This window comes from Amphibalanus amphitrite, unplaced genomic scaffold, assembly GCF_019059575.1.
Source record: "Amphibalanus amphitrite isolate SeventyFive unplaced genomic scaffold, NRLGWU_Aamphi_draft 000073F_arrow, whole genome shotgun sequence".
NCBI classification, from domain to species: Eukaryota; Metazoa; Arthropoda; class Thecostraca; order Balanomorpha; family Balanidae; genus Amphibalanus; species Amphibalanus amphitrite.
Window position 1 is genome coordinate 248,954 of NW_024881569.1, and position 16,148 is coordinate 265,101.

Sequence of the window (16,148 nt, forward strand, 5' to 3'; positions counted from 1 at the left end):
GCTGCTTTGACGTTCATCAGAGCCAGGGTTTTACGCGCAGGTACTCGTAAATATTGCCAGTCACGCGTGCTTTGATACACTTACGGCCAAGCGGGTGGGTGGGAGTGCCACTGTCAAGTACAAGGTTATCGGACATGACTCAGGAAGTCTTGTCATACTGTGACGTGAGCGGCGAGTAAGTACGTTTGCACCTGTGTTTACATCGAGGATGTTTTATAAAACCGGTTTTGCTAATTACATAGACGTTGGTATTCCTTGTTTTGTTCCAGAGTTATTACCTATTGTGACTGAGTGCGACTTGGTGCAGGAGAGCATAATATTATCTCTCAAAGTGAACAAACAAGAGCTGGACTATCTGTTTAGCTCATAGCACACACCCGTTCAGCGACAGGAACCGGCGGCAATGTGTGGCTGCCTTTGATCGTGTGTGCCGATAGCTGCGGCGGGCGGCCGACGGATACGGAGCCGAGAATAACCCCGCGCCGAGTCTCAACAAAGCTGGCCGCAGCCCGCCGACCTCCCGGCGGCCTCCGTTCAAAGCGGGCTCTGGTTTCCACACAGCTTGGCTGGCTATCTCAGCTTGAGAGGCGATGAAAGGGTTATGTCGTCTTCCGCCCGACGCCCACCGCTCAGCGTGTACCGTACTGTGTAAATGGCTCCTGGGATTCAGCACCCTGTAATCTGTATGCCTCGCATTGCCAACGGCAATGTCACATTGTCATCTGGTCACTGTCAATGTCAATGTCATTGTCAATGTCTTGTTCGTGTTTATACTGGCCTGGAAAATAATTGGTGAATGGTGATATTAACAAACTATTGCATATTACCTAGCTGCAGGGGTCTGGCAACCAACAATATAATAAGAGCAGTGAACAGAAGGCGCCGATCTTCCTGGTTGACCCATCGTCAAGTTTCAAGCGACGGCGGCAGCCTCTGAGATACCTGTTACCTACTCAAGATCAAGTCATGCCATACCGGTGCCTCACTGCAGTCGGTCCGATGATCCTATGTCGGGCCGCCACAGATGCCCCCGAACCGGAGCTCGTGCCCGGTGCCAGACCCGTTCCCACGGTCATTCGGAACCGACACGTGACATTGGTGTCGGTTTGACAGCCACCGGAGACGCCGCCGGTCGGCTTCGAGCTCCGAGTGACGTGAAACTGGCGCCAGCGTCTGAGATTGCAACCGATTGGGGACACCAGCTTCAGACCGTCAACAATGGGCTGCTGCATGCGATAGGCATCATCCGCCCGGGCTCTGGACCTGGCTTCCGCATACGACAGTTCTTGCAGCATGCACTCTACATAAATTGTTTTCATGGATGCTTATGTTTGTACCAATCATAAATATCACTCACAATCTTTGGGTTTTGTTCACCAGCTGCTGCGCTTCACAAAACTGCTCCAAGCAATATTATCGTAGCTCTGTGCCCCTAGTTCCAAGCCACGTCCGGCACAGAGCGAACCGCGCTGTGGCTGACGAATGCCTCAAATTAGCCGAGTTATTCCATCGATGAGCTGCGGCGATTTATGAAGTGGTGGTAAAACGTCCGTTTAGCAGCGAGCCTATTGGATCACCGGCTGTCTGCGTGTGGCAGGCCGGAATCCATCTCTCGGCCCGGCACCAAGCCAGCGGCCGCCAAACATAACCAATACGTCTCTGTTTCGGGAGTCCGCCGATGACATGTGAGCTCCCTTCTCTGGCCCAGGTCTCCCGCTCCTGAGTCACCAACCTCGATTCTCGGTCAGATAATCTCTGACATTGTCCCTTATGACCTCGGCTCATTCATCAGGGACATACAAACTCCTCCCTCGGAACATCTTTCACGAATGACCGGATTTGTATGTCCATGATATTCCCAAAGACCTCGCAAACAATAAACCTGTGGTCCCTTCGGACCTCCTGACTAAAAATGACCATCTCCCCGGCTCTCAGAGACTATCACGGCCAACGATCAGACCTAACACCTCTCGGTAGACGGTAGACGGGGTTGCGACCCGTGCCGTCACACCCCTCGCTCCATCTCTCCCGCACACCGCGTACCCATCCGTCTCGACACTCGCCTCGTCGACGCGTCGGTTTAGACAGACACGGAAGCGGCACAAAAGCGTCCGTCACATACCTGTGACCGGCTCCGTCAGGCGGCGCGCTCCTCGAGACAACCGTGACGTCTCTTCTGTCGACACCTGTCGGCCCGGATCGCTGCGTCGCGTCGCGGCCGATGCCGTTTGTCGACGGCGACGTTACAGTTCGTCGAAGGCGACGATGCTGAGCCGGAACGACGCCGAACGAATGGGCGGCGGCGATAGTGATGGTCGAACTGGTGAGGCTATGGTGGGATAGTGATGTAAGCCATTAGAGAGTTATAGGTGATTGTGACTAATTGGGGTATGGAGAGAATTAAATTCATGCATACAGCCACTTGCTAAAAGACCAAAACGGTAAATATCAATTAGAAATACACATTTAACTGTTTAATTTTTTGCTAATGCATTTTCCTTTCACTTTCCTATCTGAAACAAAACAAAGGATAAAATAACTGCATCAGAGAGTAAAGAGAAAGACACGCGATTGGAAGTTTAAAATAAACATTCACTTATTCACAGCCCATTTCAGACTTGTTAGCTGTAGTAGGTACAAATTCCACTTCCCTTCTCTAGTTCTTTCGGATACTTCAGTTCACATCTTGTTACCTGTCGGCTGTCACAAGCCATCTCAGCCGACAGGCTGCATTAGCTCACATGCAGACAATCACCTCTCGATTGTGTAAGCCGGAAAACGCTACAGCGACATGCTATCGACTCTGCAACGAGAGCGAAGGCGCGGCGGCCCGACCGAGACAAGCTGCCGTCTGTGGGAACGGTCGGCCAGACGTGCTCTGCAGTGCGTGCCTCTCACCGTGTCGACACGCGCAATGCGTGTCGGTTGCAGAGCAACTCCGCGCTCTCCGATATAGGGTGGGCGTGTGTCAGGCCGGGGTGGGCCGTGCGAAATGGTGCGTGCTGCTCGCGAGTCGGTCGATCTGCTGCGGGCGGTTAGCAGCGAAAGGAAGATGATGGAGAGATAGGTTCTGTCGACTGTCACCAGCAATAATTACCCACGATAAGTCTGACTTTGGCCAAGAAGACCGCGTGAGAAATGCGATATAATTGATGTGTTTCGATCTGGCTGAGTTGATTTCAATGTATTTGGCTAAATGATGGCCGATTGTTTCGCGTCAGACATTGACTGCGATGGCGAAGACCACCCATTGTCTGTGGGGCTGCGGGAGGTACCGTGGCAACAACCTGCCAATAATCCCCGTGTCACGCCGATCCCGTGCGATCGACCTTGAATCTGGAGCTACCAAGACTCTGGGCACCCATCGGAACCGCTTCCATCAAGACAGTTCCCACGTTCGACGCATTTTTGTCGTGCTAGGAACGTCGTCGCAGCCATCACCGCGATGGAATCCGGCGCGCAACCCGAGCTCGCTTCAAAGTGGCCGCGCTTACCGAGACCATGAATACCGATCGTCTCGAGCTGCGCACCACCGGAGGCGGCGTGGTGCGCTGGCCGCAGCGGGACTCCGAACTAATTTCCGGCGCCCTGTGGCCACGTGCGCCAACTGAATGGTCGAAACGGAGAGACGGTGGCCGCCAGGGCTCGCCGCTCGTCGTCAAAGACGGGCGCCGGTCCGCGCGCGAAGCGGCCGAGGTCGCGGCTCTATGGAAAAGGCGGGGCGGCACGGGCGGCCGGTATCGCATAAATAACTGGTCCATACATCCTCAGAGCGAGACTGTGTCTGTGTGTCTATGTCGGCCAGCGGTCCGGGACCGCGCGCTTTGTTCGCCCCTGCCTCGCTCGCGGCGATGTCCCCAAAGTTTAGTCAAAGTCGGTTAGAGGCGACCGGCAAGCACTTTCCCAACCGGTCCGCGTCAGAGCGCTGTTTAGAGCATAGGAAGTCGTCATCCATTCTGATCAGGTGAGAGGGCTGAAGTCAAAAAGGAGCCAGCGTCACGATGGTATAAAATGTAGCCCTCTCCCCCTTCCAGTCTTGGTCGCATCGAAGTTCGCCATAGCCACATCGAAGTTCAGTATGTCCTGCGAATGGTCGCTTCAACGCGCAACCTCTCCCATTCAACGTTCATGTTCAACTAGAGACGAGCTGTCCGTGGTAACTCCAAGGCGCGACATGTCATGTTCGTGGTCTCCTCAGGGCGTGACATGTCCTGTTTGTCCCTGCTCCCGGAGCGCGACGACCTGCGCCTGCTCAGGGCTCAGGCGGTAGGCCCTGTCCGCTCCGGTTACCCTGTTTTGTCTCGGCGGTTCCGAGCCGGCACCGGCGGTCGTTTTTGTCACCGACACAGGCCAGAGGCTTTCACGGTTTCTTGGATTTCAGTCTTACCGGCGCGGTTGAGGCTGTGACGGTGGCCTGGGTTGGACTGGGGTCGGCTCACCTTTCATGGGCGGTCTTACCCGGTGGCGGCCGGCATTTAAACGGTAACACCGCGTGACGAGCCTCGCACGCCACCCACGTTACCCTTCCTCCTCCGACCTCCCCTCCCCTCCCCTCTCGCCACTCTACGCACGTCGATCGGGAGAGCGCCAAGTACCCTCTCGAGCGCCCCTGTTTTGCCACTTTGGCACATGTCATTTCCGGCGGTGGCCATGCGGGCCTTTTTGCAGGCACGGGTCGACCGAGACGCACACAAAAGCAGCACATGCCCCGCACGGCCCTCATTTGGCGTTCGCTCGTCACTTGGTGGCCAGTCGTTGATTATTTTCCGGTCGGGGTCCCCTGTGACATATCGGGCGGCACGTTCGACCAGCTGTCCGCAGGAGTGGTCTGTTTTCGGGACCCTGTCCGTGTGACGTCACGGGACGCGGGGTTGGTAGCCTCCGGCAGTTCGCAGAGCCGGACACGGGACACGTGTGACACGTGTGACGCTGGTGGCACGGGATTGCTGAGCCCCTCCTGCCGAGCGGAGACGATCGCGGGGGTGGTGATGTCAGCGCGTGTCGCGCCTGCTGAAATACAACAATGATGGATCTTGTTACGGGCGAGCGTAGTACGCGGCCCCATTCACTTTGCAGGACCGAACAAGATATTGCCGGCTGAACAGGAGGCGGTGACATGGCGGCGAGTCTTCTTTTGGATATTTACCTAGTTGCACATCGACACATAGTTTTATTTCAAGCTAATATTTGTATGATTCTATCTATGTTTATAAATTCGTCGATGTCGATGCATCGTTACCGATTCCAACGGAGGCGGCTGCAGAACCAGCTGAGCGGAGGGGCATCGCGTGAGGCAGGGCGGCCACCGCTGCACCGCCTCGGCTGTTGACCTTGCCACCAGGGTGGTGGTTGTTGCAGATGACACCATCCCACCCAGCCCGGCACGCGCAGGACACGGGCCCCATCCTACCCTGTTCGGCACGCGCAAAGCACGGGCCCATTCCATCCCATTGCTGCCTGGGCCGTCTTCCCGTACAAATTTTGTTCCGGTGTTGCTTTAGGTAGATTAGCACATAAATAGATCCTCACTGATAAAATGCCGTTTTATTATTCAAACATATTTCGCAAAGTCGAATTTAAATGATGTCGATTAAATATAAACATTTAAAAGTTCGGTACCATACTATCCGAAAATAGGCCACAGGCATAGTGATGTTTTGCTCGTTAGTACTGCTTATTTCAGTAAATGTTTTCATCAGTTTTCAACCGCCCTCGCATGGACGACAACTGAGGTTACAGCGCGAACGCACAAGTTAGTGGCGGCGCAGCTCTGGCGCGGCGAAACTGCACCTCTAGCCGACAGCGAGCTGACAGCCAGTGAAACTGCACCTCTGCTCTGTCCGGAGGGAGCAGCTCTGGCTCGGAGAAACCGCACCTCTACCCGGCGGTGGGCTGGGACCCGGTGAATCTGCACCTCTGCCCCGCAGCAGCGGATGTTGACGGTACCGGTCCCACGCCGCGCTCTGCACGCACCCCTGCAGTGGCGGCCGTCCCACGCGGTGCCATGAGCTCCTGCAATGCTCCTGTCGCTGCCGCCGGCACCGGCCCGCCGCGGTCGGTCCCGGGATCTCACCGCCGCGCAGCAGAGGGGAGCGCTCTCCGACCGGCAGAGGCAGAGCCGTGAGCGGTAGCCGTTATCGCTGCTAACTCGACTTTATTGAGGCACGGATGCGGTTATGATCAATTTTGATTTGGGGTCAGATCAATTCTCAGGCAGTGGCGGACCCAGGGGTGGATGTTCGGAGAGGTAATAACAGGGGCGGTCGTCCCCGTCCGCCGGCGGGGCGGAATCGGTCGGTGACGGCGGGCGGAACTCGGCCCGTTCCGCCGGCGGCAGTCCGCTATACTGAGGTGCAGACGGTGCAGGCGGCCATGGTGACCCCGACTGACCGCTGACTATAGTGACCATGCAGAGCAGCAGCAGCGGTAGCAGCGGCGGCCGACCGGCGCGGCCACCGGCTCGGCCCGGTTAACGGCGAGTTTATGGCTAACGGCGCTGCCAGTCGCCATGTCGGCTGCGGCGAGTTGGATCGGACCGACGGTGTAACGCCGAATGGCTTCGCGGCCTGGCAGAGCTTAAACACAGCCGGCTAACTCGAATGAACTCTTGAACTCTTCACACCTTTCTATTTGTCTTGTTGAGTTGCATGCTAGTCTCACACGAACGCTTGCTCACTCAAGCGCGAACAATCGCTTGACCAACAGACGATTGACAGGTTGCTTTAGCCATTGGCCTTGCAGGCGATGATTGTGGCGTCAGCTGTCTGGTATCACCACCAGTCCATTTCCTGATAATCACCGCCCGTGTGCTCCTCATGTCATCTCAGCTGTTGTTTGTCTGTTCTTGACTCGTGGGCTGCAAAGGACTGCAATATACATATCGATGACAGCTGAATATGTCTGCACCGCTGTCAGTACGAGTAAAACAAGCGTCCCGGTCGCCTGTGTGTATCATTTGCTGCTGACCCGATTGTCACCTGTCCACTGCGACTCTCCACTGTCATGCCTTCTGCAAGCGCTGAGACACCAGCTGTCTCCTGCGGAATGCTATTCTCCGAGTGTCTACCGCTGATCCCCGGGTCACCGACCGCGGCGGTCTATAGTCACCTCTGACCCCATCTGCAGAATTCAGACACTGCGTGCAACCCTATCTCGAAATCGTGCAGGCATTTACCTCATGAACGCTCAGCCACTCATAAAAATGACATCTCGCCATTTTGATCTCATTTCCTCTAGTGTCTGCAACTGACAGCTAGCACGCAAATGAGTCGCTGGACGCCTGTTAGAAAACGGAGCGCGTCGCGGTCCTCAGAGGTCATCGAGATATCTGGGGATATGACGGCTGCTGATGACGCCAATGGGGGCATTACGGTGTCATGTGTGCTTAGGGGAATACAGGAAAAGGCAAATAAAAATGGATTGGCTCTTAAATTGTTTCATTAGCCATGTTTCATGGGAATTAGACGTTTGAACACCTTGTCTGGGGGCAAATTACGTTGCAGTTGTTCCTATATCGCTTAGCTTGATGTGTCTCAGGGTCCCTCGGGTCACTGGGTTCACATGACAGTCCAAAACTGACCTCAACCCACACCAGCTGACTGGCCCGGGGGTGTCAGCTGACTGACGCTCAGACAGGGGGCGGTGGGGGTCGGGGTCGGGGGAGGGGAGCTCCGTCGGCGCCGGCGAGCTGCGGCCGTTTTATTTCATCAGCACCGACAGGCGACAGCCATGTCTGACGATGTCCGACTTCCAGCCTGTGAAAAGGACATACCGCTGCAGCCGCTGCACCAAATACCGACTGCCAGCCCCCTCACGGTGGTCAATGGCCGCCCCTCAGCAGCGTGACCGTTGGCCAGCAGCAGGAGCTGGTATCCGTTTGAACGGACAGGAGACAAAGCGACACAGTGGCTGACCAGCAAGAGCAGAGCCGCCCGATTCACTCCATACCCGAGCCCCAAGCAGATGGAAGACATTGTTCACCATTCAGAGAGACAACTGTCCTAGTCTTGGCAACCACAACTGCTACTCCACAAACGTTTACAACGTGACATTGTGTCTGAAGTTTCCAAATTCCTGATCCTCATTTCGTAATCTCAAAGAAAAGTGGATTGTTCTTCCTGTTGACATCCTCATTGTCCGCATTGTCTCTCCAGTTCTGACCAGAGTAAGACATGGCGCCACGCCTCGTTATTCGTTGTCCGACGGGCGGCGGCAGCTTCTTTCCCGCTGATCGTCCAGGTCTTGTCTCGGCGCTGATCGTCCAGGTTAGTGACATTACGAGCGGACCTTTTACGACCGGTCAGGCCCGTCGGCCATAAAGCCATTTTCTCCGGCCTTGTGGCGTCTCCCGGACTGCCCCTGCCGCTTCTGGTGGAAACGGGCCATATGGGTAGCGAGGGTCGTAATCGCCCCTCGATGACTGGAGGAGGTCAGTCGAGAGAGTGGTGCGAACGAGCTCACACACACACACACGCATACACACAGACTGACACTGCCAGATCATCTGTATGCGCGGTACCGAACGACTGACGGCTCATGCTGCGTGGGCCGACAGCGGAAAAACTTCTGTCGCGAGCCAACAGCTCACTTTTCCTGAGGCCTGACAGCGGGCAGGAGAACAGTGACACTGCGTTCTGAGGACAAAGTTTCATTCTGAGGACCGCTGGTGACGCACTGTTGACGCCAAGAGCTGGCGGCCTGCAGCTGACGCCACTAGGTCGTCGCGACGGCCCGACCGGTGATAGAGCTATCACTGGTCAGGCGGATCAAATTGGATCGGGAGGTGAGCAGACGACGTTTTAGAGTTCCAGGAGGCGCCGGTCACGGCCGCCCTATCGTTCTAGTAACTCCAGCTGGTCCCTATGGCCTCAGCACTAGCTTCGGAATACCAATTATACGGTACACCTGCCCAGATCCAACAGCAGATGTTCGAGATAATGCAAATACGGTGTTGACTCGTGCAAATGTCTACCAAATTACAATAACCTGGAATTAGTCCGACGACCAAACGTGCACATTTGCTGGCAGATGTGAGCAATAAACACTTCAAACTGGTTCCACATCATAACCGAAGGTTTGCAATTATATTTCCTTCGATATAAACCAGTGATATGACCTCATAAACAGACATTTGAAAGTCGATGCCTCAATACTTACAGTAAATATCAATTCATGATACACCTAGATGGATCCTCAACAGCCGTTTGATAATTATTTTGGGGTGAATGTGCGGCTTGGAAAGGCCCAGTGTTCCCCACAGATTGGGGACCAGGTTATATTTATGTGCAGCCATTAAGTCACATGTTCCCAGGTTTGTGGGAACATCAGTCTCCATGATGTGCTGATAGCATCTGATCAGTGCCCGATGGGACGACGTCGGCCTTCGGCGAGGAAGTGACTGTTTCCTCAGCCATTCCTCAGACCCTCCGCCCTTGCTCCGCCTTCCCTTCCAGAGGCAGGAACAATGCCGAGCGTGTGCCGGGTGTCCCCGTGACCCGCGATTGGGGTCATCCGGCACCGGGACCCTCCGGCTACAGGGACGCTCCGCCGCCGGCCCGGCCCGCGGCCCTAATTCTGCAATTCACCGACAGAGTATGACATTATGAACAGGTGAGCGCTGTGACTCTCCCTAATCACCCCGCCCAGAAGGGCTTCCCTCCCTCCTTGTCTTCGGCCGCTTCTGATGGTTCCGATTGCGATTAAACCTGACATCTGAGCCTAAATCAGAGCACATGGCGCTGATCCTCAATGGACCGAAGGGCTGTAATCAGGCAGCTTCTGTCGTAGCCCGGGGCTGGTACTCCAAATCCTCATCATTACGGCTCTCTGACCGGCCTTATGGGGCGTGACAAGATGGCTGATAGCCCGGCCGGCCGTTACCCCGTCCGGGACGATCGGCCAGGTATCACTATCAACCCTCCTCCATGTAGCTCTGGTCGCTGTAGTGTGAGGGAGACCTCTTTGGAAAGACCTGGTTCGCCTCCGCAGATGTCACCAGCTCTTTCTGTATCTTGACAGCAACTCTTTCGCCGTTTCGCTTGATAACTTCCCCCGGGCGCTGGGCCTGTAAACCCGGACTCGTGTCCTCCAGCCGTCTGGATGGCCCATGGGCCTTGACCATCCCTCCTGGTCCTGTGTCTGCTCTCCTGGGATCACTCTCCTGGGACGGATCCTTTCAGCTCAAACGATTGAACCTGCAGCCACCTCGCTCATGTCCTTATCGCTCCTGGGACCCGTTTCTCTCGTGTTTCAGACCCAACTCGTCCCGTTCTCGTCTGTCCCCTAGTTCCGTGACTGTCCGAACCGTGACAATCAGAGAGTCTACCGTGAGAGCGCCAGCAACCCACGGAGCCATGGATTCAGCTCTGCGCGGTGACCACGGGACGCTGGCTGCTGCTCTACCGGCGCCACTGGCGGCGGGTATTTAACGCATCATAAACTGTCGGAGCGGCACAGAATAACGGACTCGCCGCACCGCGCCGGCCGCCTCGAACAGGCGGCACAGCGACGGACCTCAATAAAATCGTCGCCGCGCCGTCCCGTCTGCCGTCTTCTCACCGACTCGACGCAGAGGCGCGTCCAGTTTGAGTCTGTCTCTTGTCTGATAATCGAATAAATGAGTGGATAACTCTGAACGGAAACATCATTTTCAGGAGTTGTTCATAAGTCAAATTTGTACGAATACAAGTGGGACCGACAGAAATTGGAATGGCATGGAAATGAACTAATTTTCACAAGCCTTAGCACTCCCAACAAAGTCTGTTCTGGCGCCGCCCTTGCCCGCTGCCAATGGAGGAGTTACCAAGGAAGGGATCATGTCCGGATCATTCGTCTGAAGGTCCGAGGGTTGGCCCGGGACGCGGCGCCGGCGAAAGGGAGTGATGAGTTTATTGGGTGGCACGGGTCTGGCCCGAGCGACTGATTGTCCGCTCCGTGCTGTCTCCAACGGTAGAACAAAATACGGCGGAACGAAGTCGGAATGCGCCGGCTTTGGATGGACGGCGGATCATGGCGCTAAACAGAAAGATTGCGTTCGAAAACGGGACATTCCTGGCGCGTTTCACTCGTCTCCACCCGGTGACAGGACAAATAACATCAGGGTCGATTAGATGCACTTCACTTGTCCAGGTGATTTAGTACATGAGCGTGCTATTCTTGTTTGCTTATATTTGATAATAATAATAATGATATGAAAAGTAAGAGACGATGCATATGCTTCGTCAGTTGTTTTGCCAGCATATTTTATGGCCATTAATAGCGCTGGCGGCTGCCACTTAAGTAACATGAAAAAGGCTATCAGCATGTGTGACCAAGCATTGTGCTTACAAGAGAGAATGCTAAATAGCGCAATTACGGCAGCACGGTTAACATCCCGACATTTGCAGTTGGACAAACAATTAACCGCTGCACAGAAGTCGGTCAAAAATGTTAATGATGCATTAATTTTAACCTTGGCGCTTAATGAAAGAGCCAGGAAGCGAGCCTTCGTGCAATTTCCACATTTTTAATGAAGAAAAGACGACAAAAAATGTTTGCAAGGTTGTGAGGCGACTTGGGCTCCAAGTGGGTCATGGCGTATGTTTTCGAGTCGTGTTAGGTAGTGGACCCCAAGGTCATTTATATGATTCTGTTGGTGGAGTCCCTTTGACCTGCCGCTGCGGCCGCCTGAGTCGTTTTGGCGCCGCGGACCGCCCGGAACGCCCGCAAGCGGCACCTTCTGCAGCAGCCGCCACCGCCGGAGATGCGGCGTTTTTGCCTTTGATCGAGGCATCTCCGCGGTGGTTTTTCTGACGCCCCTCTCGGCTCACCAACCCCAATCGAGAGCCACCCAGAGGCGAAGAGGCCTGCAGTGAAGCGACGATGAGACAAGACAAGGAATGAGGGTGAGGGAGTTCGGCACTACCAACAACAGAGTCTCGCTACAGTAACAACGGCGCTTTACAATAACAGCTACAGAGCATCGTAACAACATAAGCGCTTTGCAATTTGCAACAGGCGCGCGACGCTGACACAGGCAGGTGCGAACAGCGCCTCGCCAACTGCAGCGCGGCGCCTCGCAACCAGCTTTCATATTTCGTGGATTTCTATCCGGTCATTTTGTCTTTTCTAATTAGGGCCGCGCCGCGAGGCCACCTGTCGACTGCGCAGGTCGTGCCATTACGGCGCGGACGCTGCCGAATTAAGCGCAGTCTTCGCGCCCAATTTACGGGCAGTGGCGGCGCGGGCGCAGGAGCCGGAACGCGTCTCTGCGCGGCACCTGGACCTGCCGCGGACCCCGGCGGTCACTGGAGTGGTGGACACCGGACACGGGCCGCGGGGGGGGGGGGGGCGCCGCCACTTCCTGAGGGAGCGGGCGGTACGCCTCCAGGAAGGGAGCAGGACCAGCTGCCTTCTGCACTCACCACGCGGCGTGCACTCGACACTGACCAACATCAACTGAGTGATGACCAAAGACTGACCACTGACCTCTGGGCACTCACCACACCAGATACTGTAAGTATGGCTTCTGATGAGCAGCGGACACTGACTACGTCAGACCATAAGTTAAAACTTGCAAGCAAAATCTGCTTGAAATGTAATGGAACGTCTGAATGCAGACGATATCCTAATGTGCCAACTCCTAAGATATTCCACGGACATCCTGCTACAGAGAAAGTTTGGTGCAACGGGCCACACAACACAACGCTTACAGCAGCGATCATCTGGATGAAGGTCCATGTTCCATGACGTATTACGCTGTTTTGCAACCGGTGCAAGCGACCCGTGTCGCATCCTTTGTATTGCACAAACACACAATCCTCAACAATGCCCTGTTCCATTCGAAGAGATAAAGTAACTTATTGTAATTAAGTTGGTAATGAGCATTCCGTGCAGCATAGTACGGTGAGCTATGAATGAATGTACGCAGCATGGTGTAAAAGTCGGTTCATTCAAAGTGGCGGGCCTCTCGTGACATTCATGTCGCTGCTATTCGCAATGAAAGCCGAGATGCATACCGAAGCCTCACGCCCAGAAACGTATTCTAGAAATACGCTAGGAGCACGAGAGTGGGAATAACTGCATAGAAATTATAAAACGCTAGGGGAAAAGAGCGAGCCAGGACACACAGCCTGGACTTCGTGAGTAGCGAAGGAAAGATAAAACACCGTAAGTAATAACTTGTTTGGTTGCCGCTCATCGTCAGCCCCAGCCAAGAGAGTTCTAGCCAAGGTGAGGCAAGGCTGTCTTGCCGACTGGGGTGGCTAGTTAAGCCAGTTGGAGAGCTAAAGGTAAGAGTGAAGGTAAGGACTAAATCAGCGAGGAAGGACCGTTTTGCTGGGTGAAGCGGCTTATAGACCAGCAGCTAATGGCTACTCGGTACGAAGCACTTGTCCTGCTGGATGAGGTAGCCACTGGCCAGGTTGACAGGGCATAGGCTGCGTCAGTGCAGGGGGCTGTCCTGCCGGTGGGTTGACTCGGTTAGCTCGGCCAATGTCAGTCTCTCGGTATAACTCAGAGGCCGGCGACCCCTGGAAAGGCCCGCTCGGCCCGCCGCCACCTGGTCTGTTCGGCTCCCTCGTGAGACCCCCTGGCTTCGAGAGCACGCCGCCGCTGCAGAGGTGCACTGCAAATACCCCCTCCCCGCTCTCCAGCCGCTCCCCACGGTGGAACGCATGTCGGCAACGGCGAGCCGGTCCCTGACCGCACCTTTACAGCCGAGCGGCCGCCTTTCAGCAGCGACTGGCAACGATCTAAACGAGCCGACAACCAGTGTCCAGCATGTCCGGCCGGCCCTTCGTCCGCCTCCTCCAGACGTCTGCCCTGTCTCCCGGAGATGTCTCCCCTGCCTCCTGCGGATGTCTCACCGGCCGTCTCGGCGACTCTGCTTGTTAATTTACCAGTGACATGCCGCCTTGGTCGGCGCTCATAAACGGAGTCTTTAACATTCCGGCGGCTGTCGCCTAGAGTTCTCGGTATGCTGATTAATACAGATATTGCCGCCTTGGATGGAGGCAGTTCCGGTAGGATAGTGCTGAGATACATTTCACATCTGGAATATTAGTGAGGGGAGGGGAGATAGGTGTCTTCATGTGATACAGGATGTGTATGGAGATAAGGAAGGTTGGGGGTTTCGTTTCGGTAATCAGCATCTCGAGGTATCCTTCACTACATTGTCAGTCGACTTATCCATAGTGTGCGTAATGTGCATTTAGGGTGAATTAGGTACGTGATGCAAGTTTTTTTTTAGTTGCAGTAGCAAATCAACATTTTCACCGTCGTTAGACACATACCTACGATTGCTCAGATGCCGATCATAACTTCCCATCTCACGATTCTATCTTCAAGATAGCTGTCCCCCGGTCTCTAAATCACGCAGCCATCCTCTAACCACTGAGCTTGGACGTCGCATACTTAGCACATCGTTTCGAACACAGGGAATAATAGACCGTGATGCTCTTACTGCCCGCATCATCCCCGCCCCATGACACCACCATTGGCTGTTAACCCTCGCCCTGGCAGGGGGGGGGTCGATGCGACCCCCCCCCCCCTAAGGTTTTTCGAAGATAGCGTAAAAACGGCGGCGCGCAGCGCCGCCAAATTTGGCACAGCCTATGGGGCAACCTTTTTACATATGACCTGAAAATTTCAGGTCCGGGTGACCTTGGGTCAGGTCACCAGGTCAGAAAAACCGGTACAAGGTCATGGTCAAATTTCAACTTTCTTTTTGCACCTGTACAACTCACAGTTCTCGACTGATTTCCTTCAAACTTTCAGGATGTGCTAAGTTCACCGAGTTGTATAACATATAGTTCGGGTTTTTTGAGGTCACTGACCTGAGGTCAGTTAGAGGTCATTGCGTCGTAATGTTAAGCCTATGGGAAAATACTAAATTCGGAAAATACTGGAGATATCCGCTTCGTTCTATCACTTTTGTGCTTTGAAACCACAGTACTTAACAGCAGGTCACTTGGTGCTTCTTTGTTTGGTGTACTTATCTATGGGTCAGGTCAAATGAGGTCAACTGAGGTCAAATCACATATTTTCCAATAACTTGGCACATAATGACGCTAGAGCTTAAAAAATGGTGTCATTGTGTTCCTGGTGGTCAGCCGAATCGAATGATATGCGATATGATGCAATTTGGTTAATTTGAACTTAATTAGTTAATTAAAGTTTACTTAAAAATTAAGAAAAACTTTAAGTACACTTAAGCAAGCTAAAAAGTATATCATTCGACGCGCCTTGACGTGCTGAGTTCACTGGTGCTTTTCTTTTTGCTCTATCTTAATTAGATCAAAAGTTATAAGCGAAAAACTTTTGACCTGTTTTTAGCGAAATTTTTACATTTATACCCCCCAAAACCCCCCTAAATATTGACCTAGAACAACCAAATTTGCACAGGGGCGAGAACTCCATGGGGCCCACCTACCTACCAAATTTGGTGTTTCTAGGTGCCATAGGAGCCAATCGCGAGGGGGGGGGTCGCATCGACCCCCCCCCCCCCCCTGCCAGGCCGTGTTATGAAAAAGGCCCTGCCAGGGCGAGGGTTAAATAGTGACGTCACTGGCGCGAACCATGCAGTGCAAGGTCACGACCTTGACAGCGGCGGCCGGGCAGCGGCCGGCCACCTGGAACGCGCGGGTGAGAGGGCACCGGATCCTGCTCTCTTCAAGCCTCGCTTGGTGCTGGAGCTAGGCGTTCCAGAGCGAGGCTGGGACGGTCAATAGGAGGTGCTGGAGTCAGCCATTTCCGCCCATTTGTCATCGTCTATATATAGATGTGGCAAACACAAATGAATGCTATGCATCCATTTGTGTAACTGGGTGACGAGCATGTGACGATGAAACCGAGTAGTTGTCGGCCTAAAAAAAGGTTAATGCCTCTATGTGTACAGGAGAAACTCTCTCATTTGGCAACTCGGGGCCGCTATTCGGCAGCCTTCGCTGCTGCTTTTTTCCATCCGCTCTGCCGGTTCCCACGTTTAGTTATATTATCACATGGAGCCATACTTACATGGCAATGAATATCTTGCATCAGCATCTTGTGTGCAACATTGATAACGAGCGAGGCCCCGAGGTTTAATGGCAGGCATCGGCGATGTGCCTCAATGATCATTGAATAGGCCAGCAATGCGAATAAATAGCCACTAAGAGGTCGGTCGTAGTTTG

At 54.2% G+C, this 16,148-nt stretch overlaps 1 protein-coding gene across 1 annotated transcript in view; it reads right to left on the minus strand.

Moving 5' to 3' along the window:
* The window catches only part of LOC122379166 (glutathione-specific gamma-glutamylcyclotransferase 1-like), a 31,376-nt gene that overhangs the window by 5,214 nt on the left and 10,014 nt on the right, over positions 1–16,148 (minus strand). The gene's annotated exons all lie outside the window — the stretch shown is intronic.